We start from the raw sequence: 17,045 nt of genomic DNA, 5'->3' as shown, positions 1-17,045 counted from the left end.
GGTGTAGTTTATTCCGAAAAACAACTTCATGACTGCACTTCTGTTCTCTGAGAGCAACTTTCGCACTGAGCAGATGTCATGCTTGGGCATGTAACTCTATTTACACTGCTTGCTTGGTGAGGCAAGGGGAATATACTACACCTGCCACGCTGATCACAATATGTCACCCGGTGCGTTGCTATGACTTTTTTCACACGTTCTACTGTAGTTATTGGAGGGATTTCTGCGGCAGAGACACAGAAGCTACGGCAGATCCGTGCAGCGGTGGCTACAGGCGATATTGAAAAGCAGAATGCATTTGCATTTGGTTTCAATCTCAGCAGTGGTTGTTAATAAAAGAAATGCAGAATGAGGCCTACATGCATGTGCTGTTCTTTCCATTCGTCGGGGGGATTTTGCTCAAGCATCAGTGCCATTAAAAGTTTTGAAAGAAGTGAGTTTACTTAGTGATATGATAATGATTAAGCGCCCCTTCCTTTATGTATATATTCCACTTCAAGCAGACCTTGTGCTCATACTGTATGCACATGGATGAATGTTACTAGCGCTCGGATTCACCCTGATGGGCCATGAGACAGCAAGATTGGGGAAACTACTGACAACTTTGCAAAGGAAAGCTCCAATAAAAAATGAATCTATAAAATGTCTGCCGTACCTCCCTGAAGCCCTGTGGTATATATAGACCCTGCTAACCTACAGTGGTGAGACTCTCTGTGTGTTTTCTTTGGTACCTTGAGGGAGGGGTTCTGCTTTCTGGTCTGTGAGGCAATGATAAATCACTAGTCAGGTGAAGATTAAAGCCTGTGGGCTAAACTGCTTCAAAGTGTGGCCTTCATGAGTCGCCAGCTTATCTTGAAAGGACGGGAACAGTCCTCAAAACCCCAGACTGTTGTGATCGAGTTTAATTTGTGCTTCAACCGGAAGAGTTTTCTGGTTTGTTTCTGTCTGAGACAACACATGTTCCCCTTTTCCTAATGCCATCTGAAAAATCTTCAGGACTGTGCAGTGAGACATGTCTTATTGATACAAACAGGGTACAACAAGACAGAGGTCGGATTTACCATCTTTTGATTCTTGTCTTTATCTTTAAAGTTCCATTATTCCATGGTGTCTCGCCGTGATTATCTCTAAACTCCACGAATATTGACTTTATTGACTATTCAGTGGTTCAAAGTCGTCAGGATAAGTAAAGCAAACCCTGCTTGACCAGTTAAGGCTGAAGACAGACATGAATTTGAAAGGTGAGATCGCTCCTCCCATGTCAGAACTGCGATCTTTCCCACAAAGCATCTGGTTTTATCTCTTAGCATTCTTGTAATTTACTGCCCTCTTGTAGCCGCAACAGGGAATTGTCTCTGGGCGGTAATTTATCGACCAGTCGCAGCATCTATCATGTCTGTCGTTATTAGGGGCGTGGCAGTGTCTCGTTAACAAAGGAGGTGGCATCCGGTTGGTTCTTGCTTTCATGTTACTGCGACTTTTTATTCCCAGCTTATAACAAAGAGGAAAGTCCACACAGTATCAGTTTAAATAAACAACAATGTATTAAAGAAAACTTACAAATGTAAAGTCAGTCATCAGAATCAGGGCTTAACTCCAAAAACAAAAACCACAAACCAAAAAAAGACAAAAAATAACTACACATCTGTGACGGTGATTATCAAAGTGCCACTTAAGATATATATTGTAAACTGGACCGTTTCTCCACAGTGTTCGGATAATGTCTCAGTTGCATCACCTGGCTTCTTTCAGTTCGATACGGCAGATTTAGATTGTTAGTGTTATGTGCACAACAGAATCTGAAAACATCCAAAAAACATTTCTATTACCGAAATGTCAGGTCAATCGCTCGGGGAGTTGAAATAAGTGGCCAGTTTGGACGAGCTCCAAGTGGTTCATGTTTGAGCTCCTCGCACTTTGCCTCTTGAGCTGCGCTTCATCAGTACTTACATAACAACACGCCCATTCCTATGAAGAGCGGAGCGACACCGGACGGTCACTGCACTCATCACACTCTAAATATTAGAAAAGAAGGGTTTTTGTTTTGTTTTTTTAAGCATTTGCTGTAAAATTCAGTTCAGAGCAGGGATGAGGTGGCAGCCTTCCATTTCTCTTCTCTAAAGCATCCTGGCACGGAGAACAATCAAATCTATGTTCCAGGAAAGGAAAAGCTAAAATTTCATTTTATGGTGTATGGGTGCATGTCTGAATAAAATGTAAGAAGGTAGCACTGTGATAAATGGGGAAGAATATTTCTTCCTCCCGGCCTTCTCACTCATTTCAATCCAAAAGATAATTAGAGTCTTTTTTCTTTTAGTCTTGCCACACAAACATATTTATACTTTTCTTTCAAATTTAACATCATTTTCCATTTTCTCTTTTGATTCTGTGGCAGTGGAAGTGTAATAAAATGCGGTAGAATAACAACCACCCACACAAAAACAAACAACACATACTATTTCCCATGTGGCTCCATTTTCTTTCTATAAAAGCGAATATGAAAAGCAGGTATGTTGGAGGCTGTGTTTATGCTCACCAGGTGAACGAGCCTCGTGTCTTTTTGTATTCTTGTCCTAAAAAATCAAATTTTTGCTGAGAGGAGTTCCTGCAAACTTCTCACTGCACAAACCTGTCGACACTTTTCTGTCGGATAAGCACCACCTGTTCCTGAGGGCGTGTGGGTTTGTGAGACGTCCTCATTAGCATAATGGAGGCCCGTGTAGTGGCCATATAAGGCTTCCTGTTTTGCCCTCCTTGGAGGACAAGTTTCATCCAACAACTGTCACAGAGAAAGTACAGTTTTAGCAGCTTCAGGTGCTGTAATCAGAAATCAGCAGACAAAACAAAGTATGGGACTCAGAAGTATGAGAAAATATGACAAATGTTATCAGAGAAGCCTCGGATTGTCTCAGAAATAAAGACTTGATGCTCTGATAGGTATATGATATGAAAATATAGTTTTAGATGATAAACATGTCTTTGAAGTCTTTTTTAAATGACCACTGTGAAAGAAAACCATTGAATTGAGGATAATATTGGAGAGAGAACTGAATAAAGATCTTGAGAAAGAGAGATTTAAGTTTAACAACTACTTAAATATGCAAGCTGTGCCAAAATGTGCCAGTGGGGGTGGGGAACAACAATTTGATATAGGCATGACCCCATGATGATAATGATCCGGTTTATAAATAAATAAATAACATTTGCTTAACTCCACATTTGTTAAACTTTATCTCTGATTTCGAGTAAATAACAGTTTTATCCCTTTGGAATAAAGTAGACTACCTTTATTTTTGAACCATGAAAAAAGATTTTGAATCATTGGAACATTCCACTGAATTGGTTCTTGTTAAGGGGTCAGAAGCGGAGATCAAAAGCAATTTCCTGCACTAACTGCTTTATGAAAAGGGGAAATTACTAGTTGTACTTGAACATATTCAATAATATGTTGAAAACCATCTCATCAACACTGCTGTGGTGAAACCGCTCTGTAACATTAAGCAAATCAAAAATCTGTATTCACTTTCGGGAACGTTTTAATTTCTTTCCGTCAATGAGCAGACTAAATTGTGGGGGGTATTCATCAACGTCTATTGTCGGACATATGCTGCTGATCTTGTTCATTGTTCACAGTACATCATTATTCTCCTGTGATTCATTCAAATCAATAGTAGAAGGCTGCTCTCTGTGTTGACAGCATATTGACGATGTTTTTCAATGGGTTCAGTTGGAGAAAGCAGGGGAGCTGCATGAAGTCTTAATATCTCGGGTGATGATGCACATATGCTGCCAAACTGCATTTAATATATTAGCAATATAAATAAAATAATAGAAAACCATTAGGAATGATTAAAAGAATAGTGTTATCATGCACTTGAGTGATAACGTGTAAAGCTGCTTTGTCTTTATTGGTACTATTTGTCAGTTTTTAATGTTAATTAAGTTAAATATATTGATATTTCCAAGAGTTTCTGGATATTCTTAATCAGTTTGATCTGTTGTACTCTGTTTGTGTGTTATTTGTCACTGCATGTATTTATATAGAAACTTTTTTCATTAATGCACATTTTGAGAGACGAGAAATTGTATCTTATTAAACCTTCCTGGTAAAATAAAGGAGAAATAAATAAAATAAATAAATTACAGCAGCAACAGACTGTAACATTTAAACTGTTAACAGTAAATACAAAGTTTTGGTCTAAATCCATCCATCAGAGTTAAGTAGTTCTTGACACTCGTGTAATTTTGCACTAACAACTCTGTCAATTGCAAATCTGCAGCTAGAGCGGTTTGTTTATATTCCATTTACTGAGAAAATCACATTTGAATGTTTTATTGTTTACAGTCATCTCAGAAGGCCTAAATGTCTGACTTTTCACCCTGGCACACGAAAGCAGCATAATCGCTCCGACTATAATGGTTTAATGGTGCGAATAAAAGATCCAAATCCAATTACAACTGATACTTGGGTCATTGAATTTAAAGAGCCGCCTGCCTGCTCGCAGCCTTGGCTTTGGGTTTCTGTAGCAAAGCATTAGTTCATGATTGTGGTGGGGAGGTCAAGACGGCGCCCACGGAATTTTCTGCAGATGTTTAAATCAGTCTTGGTAAAGTGGCCATTACAATCAATAGCAAGGCGGTTCTCAGTGTGATATGTGATATGTTCAGTTGGTAATATTTTCACAAATGTATTCAGCTCTAAGAAAAATCACACTTCTCCCATGATTTTTCCCAGGTCTTTGTTTTTATGGCCGAGGTCGAGTTTAAGTGGGCGCGTCAAAGTCGCTATTTACACAATTCAACACTAAAAACTCCTGTAATGCACTGAACAAAGAAACAATATCTCAGAGTGCTAATTTCTCCGAGGAAGTATTTTTCCCTCTTATTAAGGCATTTAAAGCAGACGGCTGCTGTACGGCTCGTATATGTTCTATCCTCATCTCTCTGTCACCGAATTACCTGGCGGACCATGAACGCCCCGGCTCGTTCTCCTTCTTTTTTCCCCGAGTAAATGAGCTTTTAATGAACACTTGGGACGTTTTTGTCATTGAGCTCAAACCTTGTTCATTTGTCACTCCACCCCCCCTCCCTCCCCCACATACACACCTCAACACCTCATCAGAATAACTAATTAGAGATCTAATGTACCTTCAGAGTGTTTATTCTTTTCTTTTTATGTCTAAGTAAATCTTTGTCCGGGCCAATCCGAAGTGCGTTTCGGATTGGCCCGGACCCCCCGCGTTCAGCGTGTGTTTTAAATAAAATAAATTTAAAACACACACTAAAATAAAAGTTTGACTTGCAATACTCCACCGCCACCACAGCCTCGTACCACACCGAAAAAAATGCTTTATAGAAATACAAATTTCGTACTCATTGCGTTGATATTGCATGGGATTGCGCTTACACAAGCGTTGTGTTGTGTGTGTGCTCGCCGTAAGTTGCCTTGACATCCTTTAAAATCAACGTGTGTGTGCCTGTCTGTGTGTGAGACTTCACTCCTCTTGAGAGAGGGAGAGCAAACACACACACACAGCTGTCAATGTGTCTTTTAAACAGGACTCCTTTTCGGATTTGGGGATAATTCGTGACATATTTTGACAGTGTAGTAGTCGGATACTCTCGCTGTCTTCAGGCGATGCACATAAATAAACTTATAAAGAAAACTCCAGTTTTCTTACAGGGGAATGTCTCTGTCGACAATCAAACTTCAATATTCATACCAAGCATGAAACTGAACTGTATACAATGGTTATTTTGTAACACATGGAACAAGTACTTATCATGATTTCTACAGACCATTGTTTCGTCTTTATAATTATACACACATACATACTCTTTGAGTGGAATTACACCGAGTTGGAGAAACAGCTGATTTGCTTTGTGCTCGCGCAGTAACTTAAACCTTCTGGGATATTAACAGAGGCTCATTTTGGTTCTTAAAGTGGGTCATGAAGATTAGGTTCAAAGAGACTGACTCACATATTACTCCTGGTGACTACAGATCACACAGACGAGAGGAGGTAAACAAGGACTTGAACTGTAAGTGTGTGTCTCCTGTCTGGGTGCGATAGTCATAGATCATTATGTACAAATGTTTTAATCCACTTGGCATTTAATTATATACTTTTTTTTGTATAGTTTTAAATCATACTTGCTTTTAAATTTGCTTGATCGACATAATGCTTGTTATGCACCAAACACTAAAGCTAATTTCTTGTTTGTTGAAAAACCTACATGGCAAAAACTATGACTCTGATTCTGATTCTAAAGGAAGGTAGCATTTGCAATCCCAGCATTAATACAGTTTCATTAGTGAGACTGACCAAATGTGATATAAGCCTGCCATGATTTGCTGTTTCCCCAGATTGTTGTCCAGACAACCCACCTCGACGTCCCTCTGAAGATGTCACACTAACTTCTTTGCTTGTGATGAGAATGTCATGATCATTTTTCAATTTATGATCATCTCTGCCAAGGAGGTCTGTCTGTAGGTTTGTATGTCAACACAAAAGCTACAGAGCGGATTTCCACAAAACTTGGAAACTATTAAATTGTTGGGCAGATCGTCAGGAATGTTAGTTTTATTTGTCATATGCAAGTTAACACAGGTTCAACAGTACAGTGAAAGGGTTTGGACAATAAGAAACTGATCAGCTCTGCAGTGCAATATTTAAATAAATAAAAGAGTAAGGTAGAAAGATCTTAATATAAAAGTAAAATACAATACAAGACTTTATACATTCAAAGGTGCAGTGTGACATTCGTTGCAAATAAAGTTACAACTTTAACTGTATGGAGTGTGTGTGAATAGTTTTTGCACTTGTGTGTATCAGTTGTTTCACATTTTTTCCAAATAAAGTGCAAAACACACCGGAATAAAAGATGTGCAGAGGGTTGTTAGTTATGAGTTGACTGCAAGTTTAGGAACCTGACGGCAGAAACTGTCTCAGAGAAACCGCTGCGCTGTGTGTCTGTGGATATGTGTGTGTTGATATATATATATATATATATGTGTGTGTGTGGATATATGTAGGGTCTGAGTGTGAGATGTGGCTTATTGGATTTAATTGGAAGTGCCATGCTTGTGTGTGACATTTCATGATGAAAATGATGATAGTTGTGACATTTCTCATATAAATGTGTTGTTAATTGGTATTTTGACATTACAGCGCTTTCCCAAAACCACTCTCTCTTTTACTTTTCAAAAACTGGTGAATCCTCCTCTAAATCTCGAGTAGCATTCATCTGCTGTTCGCCTGTGAAGGTGAAACCAGACACCTACCGTTTCATCACGGACTCAGATCCCTTGAAAGGCGTTTCCAGCTCTCTGCAGAAACCACTCCTCGAGGAGTCCAGGCTGTTCTGAAGGAAGATGTGTCTGTGTTGTCGAGGGGGCACCTGGTACACGCTGTGCTAAATAATTCCTCATGTGAGGCTGAACAGTGGCTCTGATGTTCTCTAATCCCCAAAACTAAAAATCCTCACAACGCTCATTGAAATGCAAGAAACCCCGGTTTGACTTCTCTCCCTTTTCCTTTCCTGTTGATTTCTGCAGGAGAATGGAATGCTGGAGGTTAAGCCACTGTCCACAGACACACTGCGTTAGTGTCTCCTAATTGTCTAATTACAGCATTCAGACAATATGCTATGGTGTAACCCTAACCCTTATTAGTCCAAAATAATTGGACGCATCTTCACAAAATCCACAGAAAGTGAGAAGAAATCTCATCAGACTCATTCCATTGTTGTGGTCATTAAAAACAGGAAGCTAAGCTCGGGCTCACACTGACTGAGCACTCCCGCTATGAACAATTTCAGATTTTCATTGTGTGGCTATCGAGACACATTTACATTATCAGACACGATTGCTCGACTGTAATCAAGGTTAAGCGATCATCTGAAGATCAAATGCTGTAGGAAAGTGGCAGCTGTTAAGGCTGAATTAAAAATGATGGTACATTTAATCCTCCCAACGCTGCAGTAAAAACATTCAAACATAACTGTGCAGGGTTGTTTTTGAGATGTAAAATGTGTTGGATCTAATTGTTGTACTGTTGTACTTAGTGGCCATCTGGGATGATTTTCGTTTGAACATTAGTGTTAATCCTTTATTGTTCTCCGCACATATCCTGCTAAATATAAACATGCATGAATTCATAAAAACGCACAATAATTGCACTGGTAAAAGCAAAGCTGTGAGTGAAACAGAATTTATTCTTTCCAGCGGTTGAGATACACTGAACTGAAGCTGGGGTCAGAGACAATACTATTCCCCTCGTTGATACTGGCTCGTCTGAGGATTAAAACAACTGGAACAGTGTTATTTGTGAAGAGCTGTTGACTTTTTGTTTTTAAATAAAACAATATCAAGATTTAGAGAAAAGATTTTGACTGTGACTCAGCTTGTGAATTTCACGGTTATGATCACAGAATCTAAAAGGCTGCAGAGAAATGGACTTGAGCCTGACGCATCGATGCACCACAGGGACAGAGTGGAGACACATTATATACATATATTACATTATATCTCTCAATGCAAAAACTATAACAATCTGAGTTACTTCTTCAATTTACAAGATGTTATTTTTTCTTTAATTTTAATGAATAAATAAAAATAATTTTCTGTTTTTGGTTTCACCTGAGACACTAAAAGTAAATGTTACACATGTACAAATGTACTTTATATTATTTGAATGTACTATTTTGAGTTATATGTTTTGCTATTTTGCAATATTTTAATGAACAAGTGTCCATTTTTACTCTGTAACGTGATTCATGTCCATGTGTCTGATGATTTATTGATAAAATCTCAAATTTAAAAGTCCAGCCCAGTTGATGTAATACAAATAATACAGTGTTAGCCTTTAAAGCAACAAACAGTAGAATGGCTGCTTTAAAAAAAAAAACGCACTATGGCACAAACTCACAGGAGGTCTGTCTGGTCTGTCCGTTGCAAGCCTGCCAACCTTGGCCAGTGCGATGATAATTCCGGGGCTGCCGTCTTTACGGACCGGATTCAACTTCTCTCTACTCATCATGCCGTGAACTCACCAACCCTCTGGTTAATGCCCTGGCCAACTATTCCCAGGAGTCCATATGACCCAGAAAAGTTAACGCTGGGGTGTTCCTAGGGCAAATTAAACATCTGCAACACTGACAGGAGGTTTCACTCCGACTTAATTTGAGGAAAGCTTAATGCTGCAGATTTGCCGTGTAAACCAAGAACCGAGAACTTTGTAGATAGTGAGACACAGAATGAGAAGTTGCCTATGGTTGGATGAAAGGGATGTTGAATTACTATTTGTTTGAATTCTGCACGGTCACTTGTTGTGTAATGCACTGTTTGTATAGTTGTGTTGGGTGTTTCTTTGCCTGCTACTCCGGGGGTTTGAGGGATTTATCTGTAACAGTTTTATTATATCAATAAAATTATGTTTCTGTGTGTCAACGAAACATTTTTGGTAAACAAAGTAGCATAGATAACAATCAAGGTATGCCATAGAGAAAAAAAACCTGTTATTATAAGATAATAATGAGATTTTAAAGCAGGATACGGTACATTTGAACGTGTGAACCTAAATATAGAACACAGGTTCAAGAGATAAAGTGAAGATTTATTGGTGAGATGAGGATTCTGGCAGGCGAAGGCTGAAGGCAAAGACGGAGTAGGTCGGAGCCAAAAGGAGGCTGAGCTGCGAGGAGGGTTGGATGACTGGCCAGCCAGCAGGGGAATGAGCTGGGGGAGCAGGCTGACGAGGAATAAGGGCTTGAGTGAAGCTGGAGACTTGTGGGGATGAGCTGGTTATGGAGAAGTGAGCTGTGTGGTAAGTGTGGCAGACAGAGAGTCGAGCAGGCGAAAGGAAATAAAGGTTACAAAGGAAATTATGAATCCTCTTTGAATTCCCTGTAGATACAACCACATATATCCTTGCTTCTGTTGCTTGCATTCTTGTACTTCACAATCTCAGACAGTATTTGAGTTTATTTTTTTGTACCTGTGAGGGTTTTTTTACTCGTTCATTCACTGAAGTTCTCATCCTTGTGCATGCTTGCCCTCGGAAATATTTCAAATAGACCTGGTGTTTTGTTTTATTCCTATGCAGATGACTCACAGCTATACTCACCAGCATGCTGGCAGAATTCTATTCTAATGGTTGAATTTTCCATGTATTAGGGAAGAGTACATCTAAGTTGAGAAAATTGCTGCAATTTGTGAAACAAGTAGCCAAATATTGGTGATTACTGCTGTGTCCCTTTGTGTATGTTGCACAGCCGTCTAATTGGTCAGCTTCAAATAAAAGCAAAGTCAGTGGCTTCTGGAATTGTATTTTTCTAATAGTCAGTGACCCTCATGAAGGACAATGTGAGTCTCAGATAAAACCTTTGTGCTTTCTTACAAGCACGTTTATGGGGAAAACAAATCACAGAACAAATAGTTGAATTGGTTTCTTTTGTTGTTGTGTTATACAAATATATCTGGAAGACTTCAACTCTCCTGCCACATTTTCCCCCAAAAAACACATTAGCATTTTTTTCTAAGATTCTTACATCACTCTCCAAAGCCACGGCAGAATTTCCCTTGTTTTGAGTCGAGCATTTGCTAAGACGTCTGCTCTCAAGTAGTTTGACGCTGAAACTGACTTGGACAGGTGAAGACTGATGAGGGGTGTATCGCCTGTGGCAACTGTTTCAGGTTGTGTGAGCGTGGAACAACCCTGCCTGTCACCGGCAATGAGCCTCAGCGCCAGAGAATGGCGACATCAAGATTTTTCCATCTTAATCGCTCCTTCATCTGTCAGCTCCACCCTTAGGGGGGAACCGGTGGTGTCATTTACCAATGCCAGAGCCCACCTCCTTGAGTAATTAATACATGAAAGACCTGTTGTAAACGCTCGTGCTATTAAGATGTTTGTTTTTCCTGTTTTCATTTGGGGAAAAACCCAATTTGCATTTATACATTCTTGAAGACATTCTGTGCTCCACTTTCTCTCTGTACCTTCACTCAGCAGAAAGAGGACTGCTCTAGGATTGAGACAATATCCCTTTAAAGAGTTACAGCCAAAACTCTTCTGATCACATGTACTGAACGTAAAAGAGTATTTCATAGTATGAATGCTACGTGCTCCTCAGAAAATAGGAGAAAAACAAAGAAGGCAACAAGTTGGAGAAATTATCAACCAAAGAGTCAAATATTCACTCAGGGGTCAAAGTACAAATGCAAACAAATGATAATGTTACTCTACATCCTCTCAACATCTACATTGTAAGGTATTTGTATAGAAGTTCATCATATTAACTTTAAATGTAACTGTGTTTGCATTTTGCCAAAATCAGAAATCCTTAAGCTCGTGACAGGTTTAAAAGTCATGTTAAAACTTTGCAAGATGCAAAAATAATCAAACAAAGTTATAACCAATCCATTTGAAATACAAAAGAGCTTTGTTTTCTCAGTGATTCATACACGCATTACAAAGGTTGAAGACATTTGCTCAGTGTCTAAGCAAACACAGGCTGGTAGTTGTTGATCATTTACCGACATGTCTCTAACGAAATTAAAGTAAAGATGTTTTTAAAAGAAAGGTCTGACCACAACATTGATTTTAGTGAAGTATCTAAAAAGAATTACAAATAAATGTCACTGGATATGACTTAAATTTTTCAAATAGGCCGTTAAATTACATTTAAACTGATTTCAGTCATAATGGAGAAGCAGGAATTGATCCCAGTATAACCATAACATCAGTTACATCCTTTCTGGTCGATCATAAGAAACCCACCCAATCAGCGCTGTGTGGGCTGGAGATTAGGGTTGGAGAGAGGCAGATCCCTGGCTGACAACCACAACCATTGCCAGATGTGGTAACAGGGAGCAGGGACAGTAGCCAGGAGGATGATCATTGGACTGGAGGAACAGACTGGGCTGCTCAAGCAGCTTTCCTGGGCACCGGCAATTGGAAGGGCAGAACTACTCAGGCAGAGGGACCAGTGATGGGACAGGTTGGTAAGGCAGCCAGGGGACAGAAGAGCGTGGCCCAGATGCTGGAGAGACAGGCAGACACACTTAGGATGATGGCTTGGGGAAAACAGACAGGCCCACAAAAGTCAATGAATCCAATCTCACAGCCAACCCAAAATCAATGGGCAGGCTGAGAACACCACTATTATACTCTGAGGGGCTGGATGCTGGTAGACCGGCTCTTGGAGGAGGGAAGACCGCGTAGGGTGCTCAGGCTGAGGATGAAGATAAACTGACAGGAGCTGATGATCTGACGGGAGCAGATTTAAGCAGAGGCTAACGAAAATCCAGCAAAAGAACAGACAGAAGTTTGGTTTGACAGCGAGACAAATAAACGCCGAGGCACAGACATGGGCGGAGGAACAGCGTTTGGCTGAGGGACAGAAACAACAGGCTCAGACCAGCGTGCAGGTTCCAGGTCTGCTTGTGAGAATGAGAACTGGCTCACACTCTGAGGAAGAAACAGATGTAGAGGGAACGGACACAGACTCTGAATGAGAGGCAGAAAAAAGAACGACTGAGAAGTGGAAATTGAGGCTCTGAACGATTGGTTAATTTATTCTGTTTTTGTTCATTTTTGTGGAATGAAATAAGTCCTAGAATTGATTGTTAAATATGATTTCTGCCAACAGTTGTCCGAGCACAGGACACCAGGACGAACTGAGTGAATGGAAAACAGAGACAGGTTGCAACAATATGATATGTTTTTGTGCTTTAAGAAAGAAAGAGATAAATATATTTGTAAAAACTGAGTAATGACTCGACTGGAATTTTCTTGGTACAATGCCGAGTAGAGATCCCTGTGACTGATTCACAACCTTGCAACCTTGCAAAGCGTGTTCTGCTGGGAATCAAAAAGAAGCGGAACCTGCACAGTACACTGCTTTTTTCCCATTGTCTATGTCTTAGTTTTTATGTCCCAAAATAATACAGCGGGAGTTGTCAATTTGAGATTAAGCATCTTTCTAAACAATATGAACTGCATCCACAATAATTACAATGTACAAACTAAAGTCTGGTGGGAAGGAGAGGGACAGATTATCAGTAACGCTTGCAGACAGGGATATCAATAATATCTGACTCGGTTCGATTTCAAGTCGCACGTTTTCGAAATTCTACACAGGGAATGAATTGCCCCCTCAAGAATGGATCTAAACCCCTCAGATCAACGCTGTCGTGGCTGTGGAGAAGTCGGTAGCGTTGCTTCACCCGGCAGCTCAGACCTTGTGGGCAGAGGTGACTGAAACGCTCTTTGCCGAACTGAACAGACATTTTGCGGGGCTGGTTTTATCCCTGTTCGGAGTGAGGAGCACACAGACACAGAGCTGGAGACCACAAACTGCAGCTTGTTTTTCCTGAGTGAAAAAATGTGAGTTTGATCAATTGAAGGATGCAAAGATAATTCTCAACGGACAATTGAGAATTTGTGTATCATTGGTTATCATCGTTCCAACACACCGAACTGAAACGTCTGTGTGGACATTTGTTTGGAAATTATTGCTCATATCATCTGCAGCAATAAATCAAGCTATGCAGTTGTCTGATTGGAATTCTGAGCATTATATTATTAGTTTAAATGCGTTGTTTCCCTAATATTACTATTGACATGTTACTGGATTATTGCTTATTCTGAGGATGACTGTATTTGGGTTACTCAGAAAAACATTGTTTCCAATGCAGTGTCTTATTTACACTATTCTTTTCACCAGGTAAATATCTGACCTTTTTAGTAAACATAGTCACTCAGAGATATTGTGTTGAAAATGATAAGGTCTCGACATCTATAGGTGTGTAAAATTTGGCGTGAATCCAAATAATAATCTTGTTCAAGTGCCAGTTGAATCTTTTATCCTGGAGATGTCTTTAACAATGTGTATTTGGCTGTTGCTTCCTATGAGTAATTCACGGTTAAATGGGCCCAATTAAAAACATCAGGATAGGAAAACAGGATAATCAACCTGATTGTAGCCAGTCCCACAAGACAAAGGTCTTTGGCTGCTTTGGAAACGATTAGCGTGCACTGGGCTCAACAATCAATCTTTTTATGTCATGTGTTGTGCGTCATAATGGACCTTTTTTTACTACACGTTCCACCACCACTGTTACACTGACAAATAAGAGCCTGTTTGCATTTACAGACGTCAACCTGGAAAAGCAAAAAAGAGGAGTGATGTTTTTTGGTGTTTCAGCACGGGACCGTGACACAAAGGAAAGAAGACAGCCAGTGTCATTCACTGCTCTTCCGATGGAAGGTTTGTTCAGTCTGACCCCAGCATTAGGAGGTGTGACTGTGTTTTGTGCAGGGACACTGTGCCGTGGTCTGGAGAGGAGGTTGTGTTGCCCTCGCTCTTTGTCCAATTGTCTATTTGTGATGTTTGTTCCCAAAAGTTTTGTTTTGCAACCAGGTTGAAATGTTTTATTTAGGGCTTCTGCTATTGTTCTCGCTCCTGTTTGTGAGTTTTCTCCGGGTGCTGTAGCCTGCCAGTAAGTTTAGAACTTTCTCTGTTGGTATTAATGTACATCTATCTGTCTTTTTAGGTTTGCGTATGTCTGCATTTGGATCTGGAAATCATTGAATTTCATCAGAAAATTGCCATTTTAACATTATGGACATTGTTTCACTTCTAATGTGCTGTCGTACCGAGCCTCAACCCAACCGCCCCCAACACGAATGAACTGCTCTAGTTCTGATCCAATGTTTCACATCAAGTCAATCTGTTTAATCTCAGTATGCTCACAGCATTACCCTGAATGGAAATAACAGGCTTCCAGTCAGAATTTGCGATAATATTGAAGTATTCTGTCTGGGTGAATGAGCTGTGCAATTTGGCAGGTTGGCCTGATTCTACGAGTGAGTGCTGCTTTGATTGGCATCACTAATAGCGCCTTTAGTAATGAGTTTGGCTGTGGAATACCCCCGCCATTTGTGACAGATTATGTTTCTGTACCGATGAGTGTGCCATCACCTCCACGGGGCGTTGGATCATAAGACTTGCCCCTGTGACCTCTGCTACGTATGAAACACAGCCAAATCCCAGTCTAGCCCCCAAACTCTCAGATTCTGGAATAAATCACAAGGCAAAGAAATCCACAACTCTCCCAATGCATTTACTGGTCTCAGAGTGAACCTCCCCAACACCTGTTCCCCTCCTGACAGAGGACAATAGCTGTTATCAATATTCATCACTTTGCTTAATCATGCCTCGGAGTTATTTTACAAAACAGAAAACAAAACTGGAAAATGAAACACTGTGCAAAAAGCCCTTTCAGAACTCCATTAACACAATCCTCTTAAACATCTAATAACACAGTGGGGGATATTAAATTAGGCTCCCACTGTAAAAGCTAATCAACCGAGCCATGTCTCGTATTGTTCTGGTGCAGAAATTATATTTTGTCACTTTGGTAATAGGCTGCAAAATTGGGGAAAGTTTAGCATTTCGAGCAAACTGGATAAAGACTGAAATTTTCTCTCATTTATAAATTGTCTAACAGAGTAATGTCTCATAAATAATGACGACGTGTCAGTTTTCTACAAAATATGTATTATTGAGTGGTTTGAAGGGATATTTCACCGAAAAATGGAAATTCACTCATTATCTTCTCACCACTATGCCGATGGAGGGTTGGGTGATGGTTGAGTCCATAAAATACTCGTGGAGATTCAGGGATAAACAGCGTTGCAGCTAAACCCAATACAATTGAAGGAACTGGCGACCATTTCTTCTTGCTGTCATCCAGGTGTCCGTCATCTTTTTCTCATCATGAACACCAACACACAAGGAGTTATGTTGTGTTGTGTTACTACAACTCGAACAACAGGCTTGTGATAAAAACACAACACTCCAAAAAACGAGTTCCAGTCTGACAGCTTAGGTTTCGGGATCAATAGACAGGGTTAGCATCTCTATTGTCTTGGTCACAACGGTGATGATTCCAGGCCTAATCTGATTGGTTGTCTGAAAATGATCTCATTATAACAAGAAATATATATATTAACTTCTCTCTGAAGCCACAAAAAAATCTAAATAGACACGTGGTCAAAACACCCTTTAATTAATATATCTTTTGTTAATTATATTGAAGATTGTCAGTGATAAAAGTGACCAAACTGTTATTGCTGTGTAGTAGAGATGGTAAGACTATTGGTCTAATGACATTCATTCAATGGGCCCTAATGTATGATTCACTCTATTACCCTCGTCTTTTTTGAAATTTGGTCCTTAAATTAATATTCCATTTTCATGTTAATCATCTGATAACATTTTCTAGGCTTCATTAGTTTGTTGTACTAATTTGACATATAGAGGAGCTCCAGTGACGGACCGCAGTGATGAACTCTTCATACGCTGTGGGATAAAACAAGAGTAAAAACCCTAAAACGCACAAAGTCAAACAAGACTCCTTGAGTTGCCTTTAAAAATGGCAAAAAGTGGAGGCAAAAATAAATGGAGGGATGATGATGTGCTAAATGGGTTCAAATGTGTGTCGCAGTTAACCATTACAAGGTCACTGATACATTTAAATGCTCCAGAGGACAGACGGAGAGAGGAAGGATTGATTGAACAGATTCAGCGTCCCGCTCTCCTCATTAGACTCATTTCTCAGCTGCCTGGGGTTAATTACCACACACACACCTCACGCTGTTGTTCCACTTACATCATAATTACTGTGGCGAAGATCGAGAACAATCTGAAGCTTGTGATATGAGGCCTTTCACCATCAACCAGCCACACACACACACACACACACACACACACACACGTGGTCTCATCACAGAAGCGTTGCCATCAATATTTTCTGCTTGAACCTCCCGGTATATTCCCAGATCCCCCTCCCTCCCTAGGAGCCAGCTGTTTTTGGGATTGATTTCATTATTTAATGGCGGCTGTGCTAATGACCCTTCGCACGCGGCTGATGGTGTCACAGACACCGCAACATCTCAGTAATGGGGATTGGATGGCGGCCTGGAGAGTGAGGGGTGGGTGATATTGGAGAGGGCAGAGTGAAAGGGGGGGGGGGCACA

This window comes from Limanda limanda, chromosome 3, assembly GCF_963576545.1.
Source record: "Limanda limanda chromosome 3, fLimLim1.1, whole genome shotgun sequence".
Lineage (NCBI taxonomy): Eukaryota > Metazoa > Chordata > Actinopteri > Pleuronectiformes > Pleuronectidae > Limanda > Limanda limanda.
The sequence above is the reverse complement of the archived record's forward strand: the minus strand, read 5'-3'. Positions refer to the sequence as shown.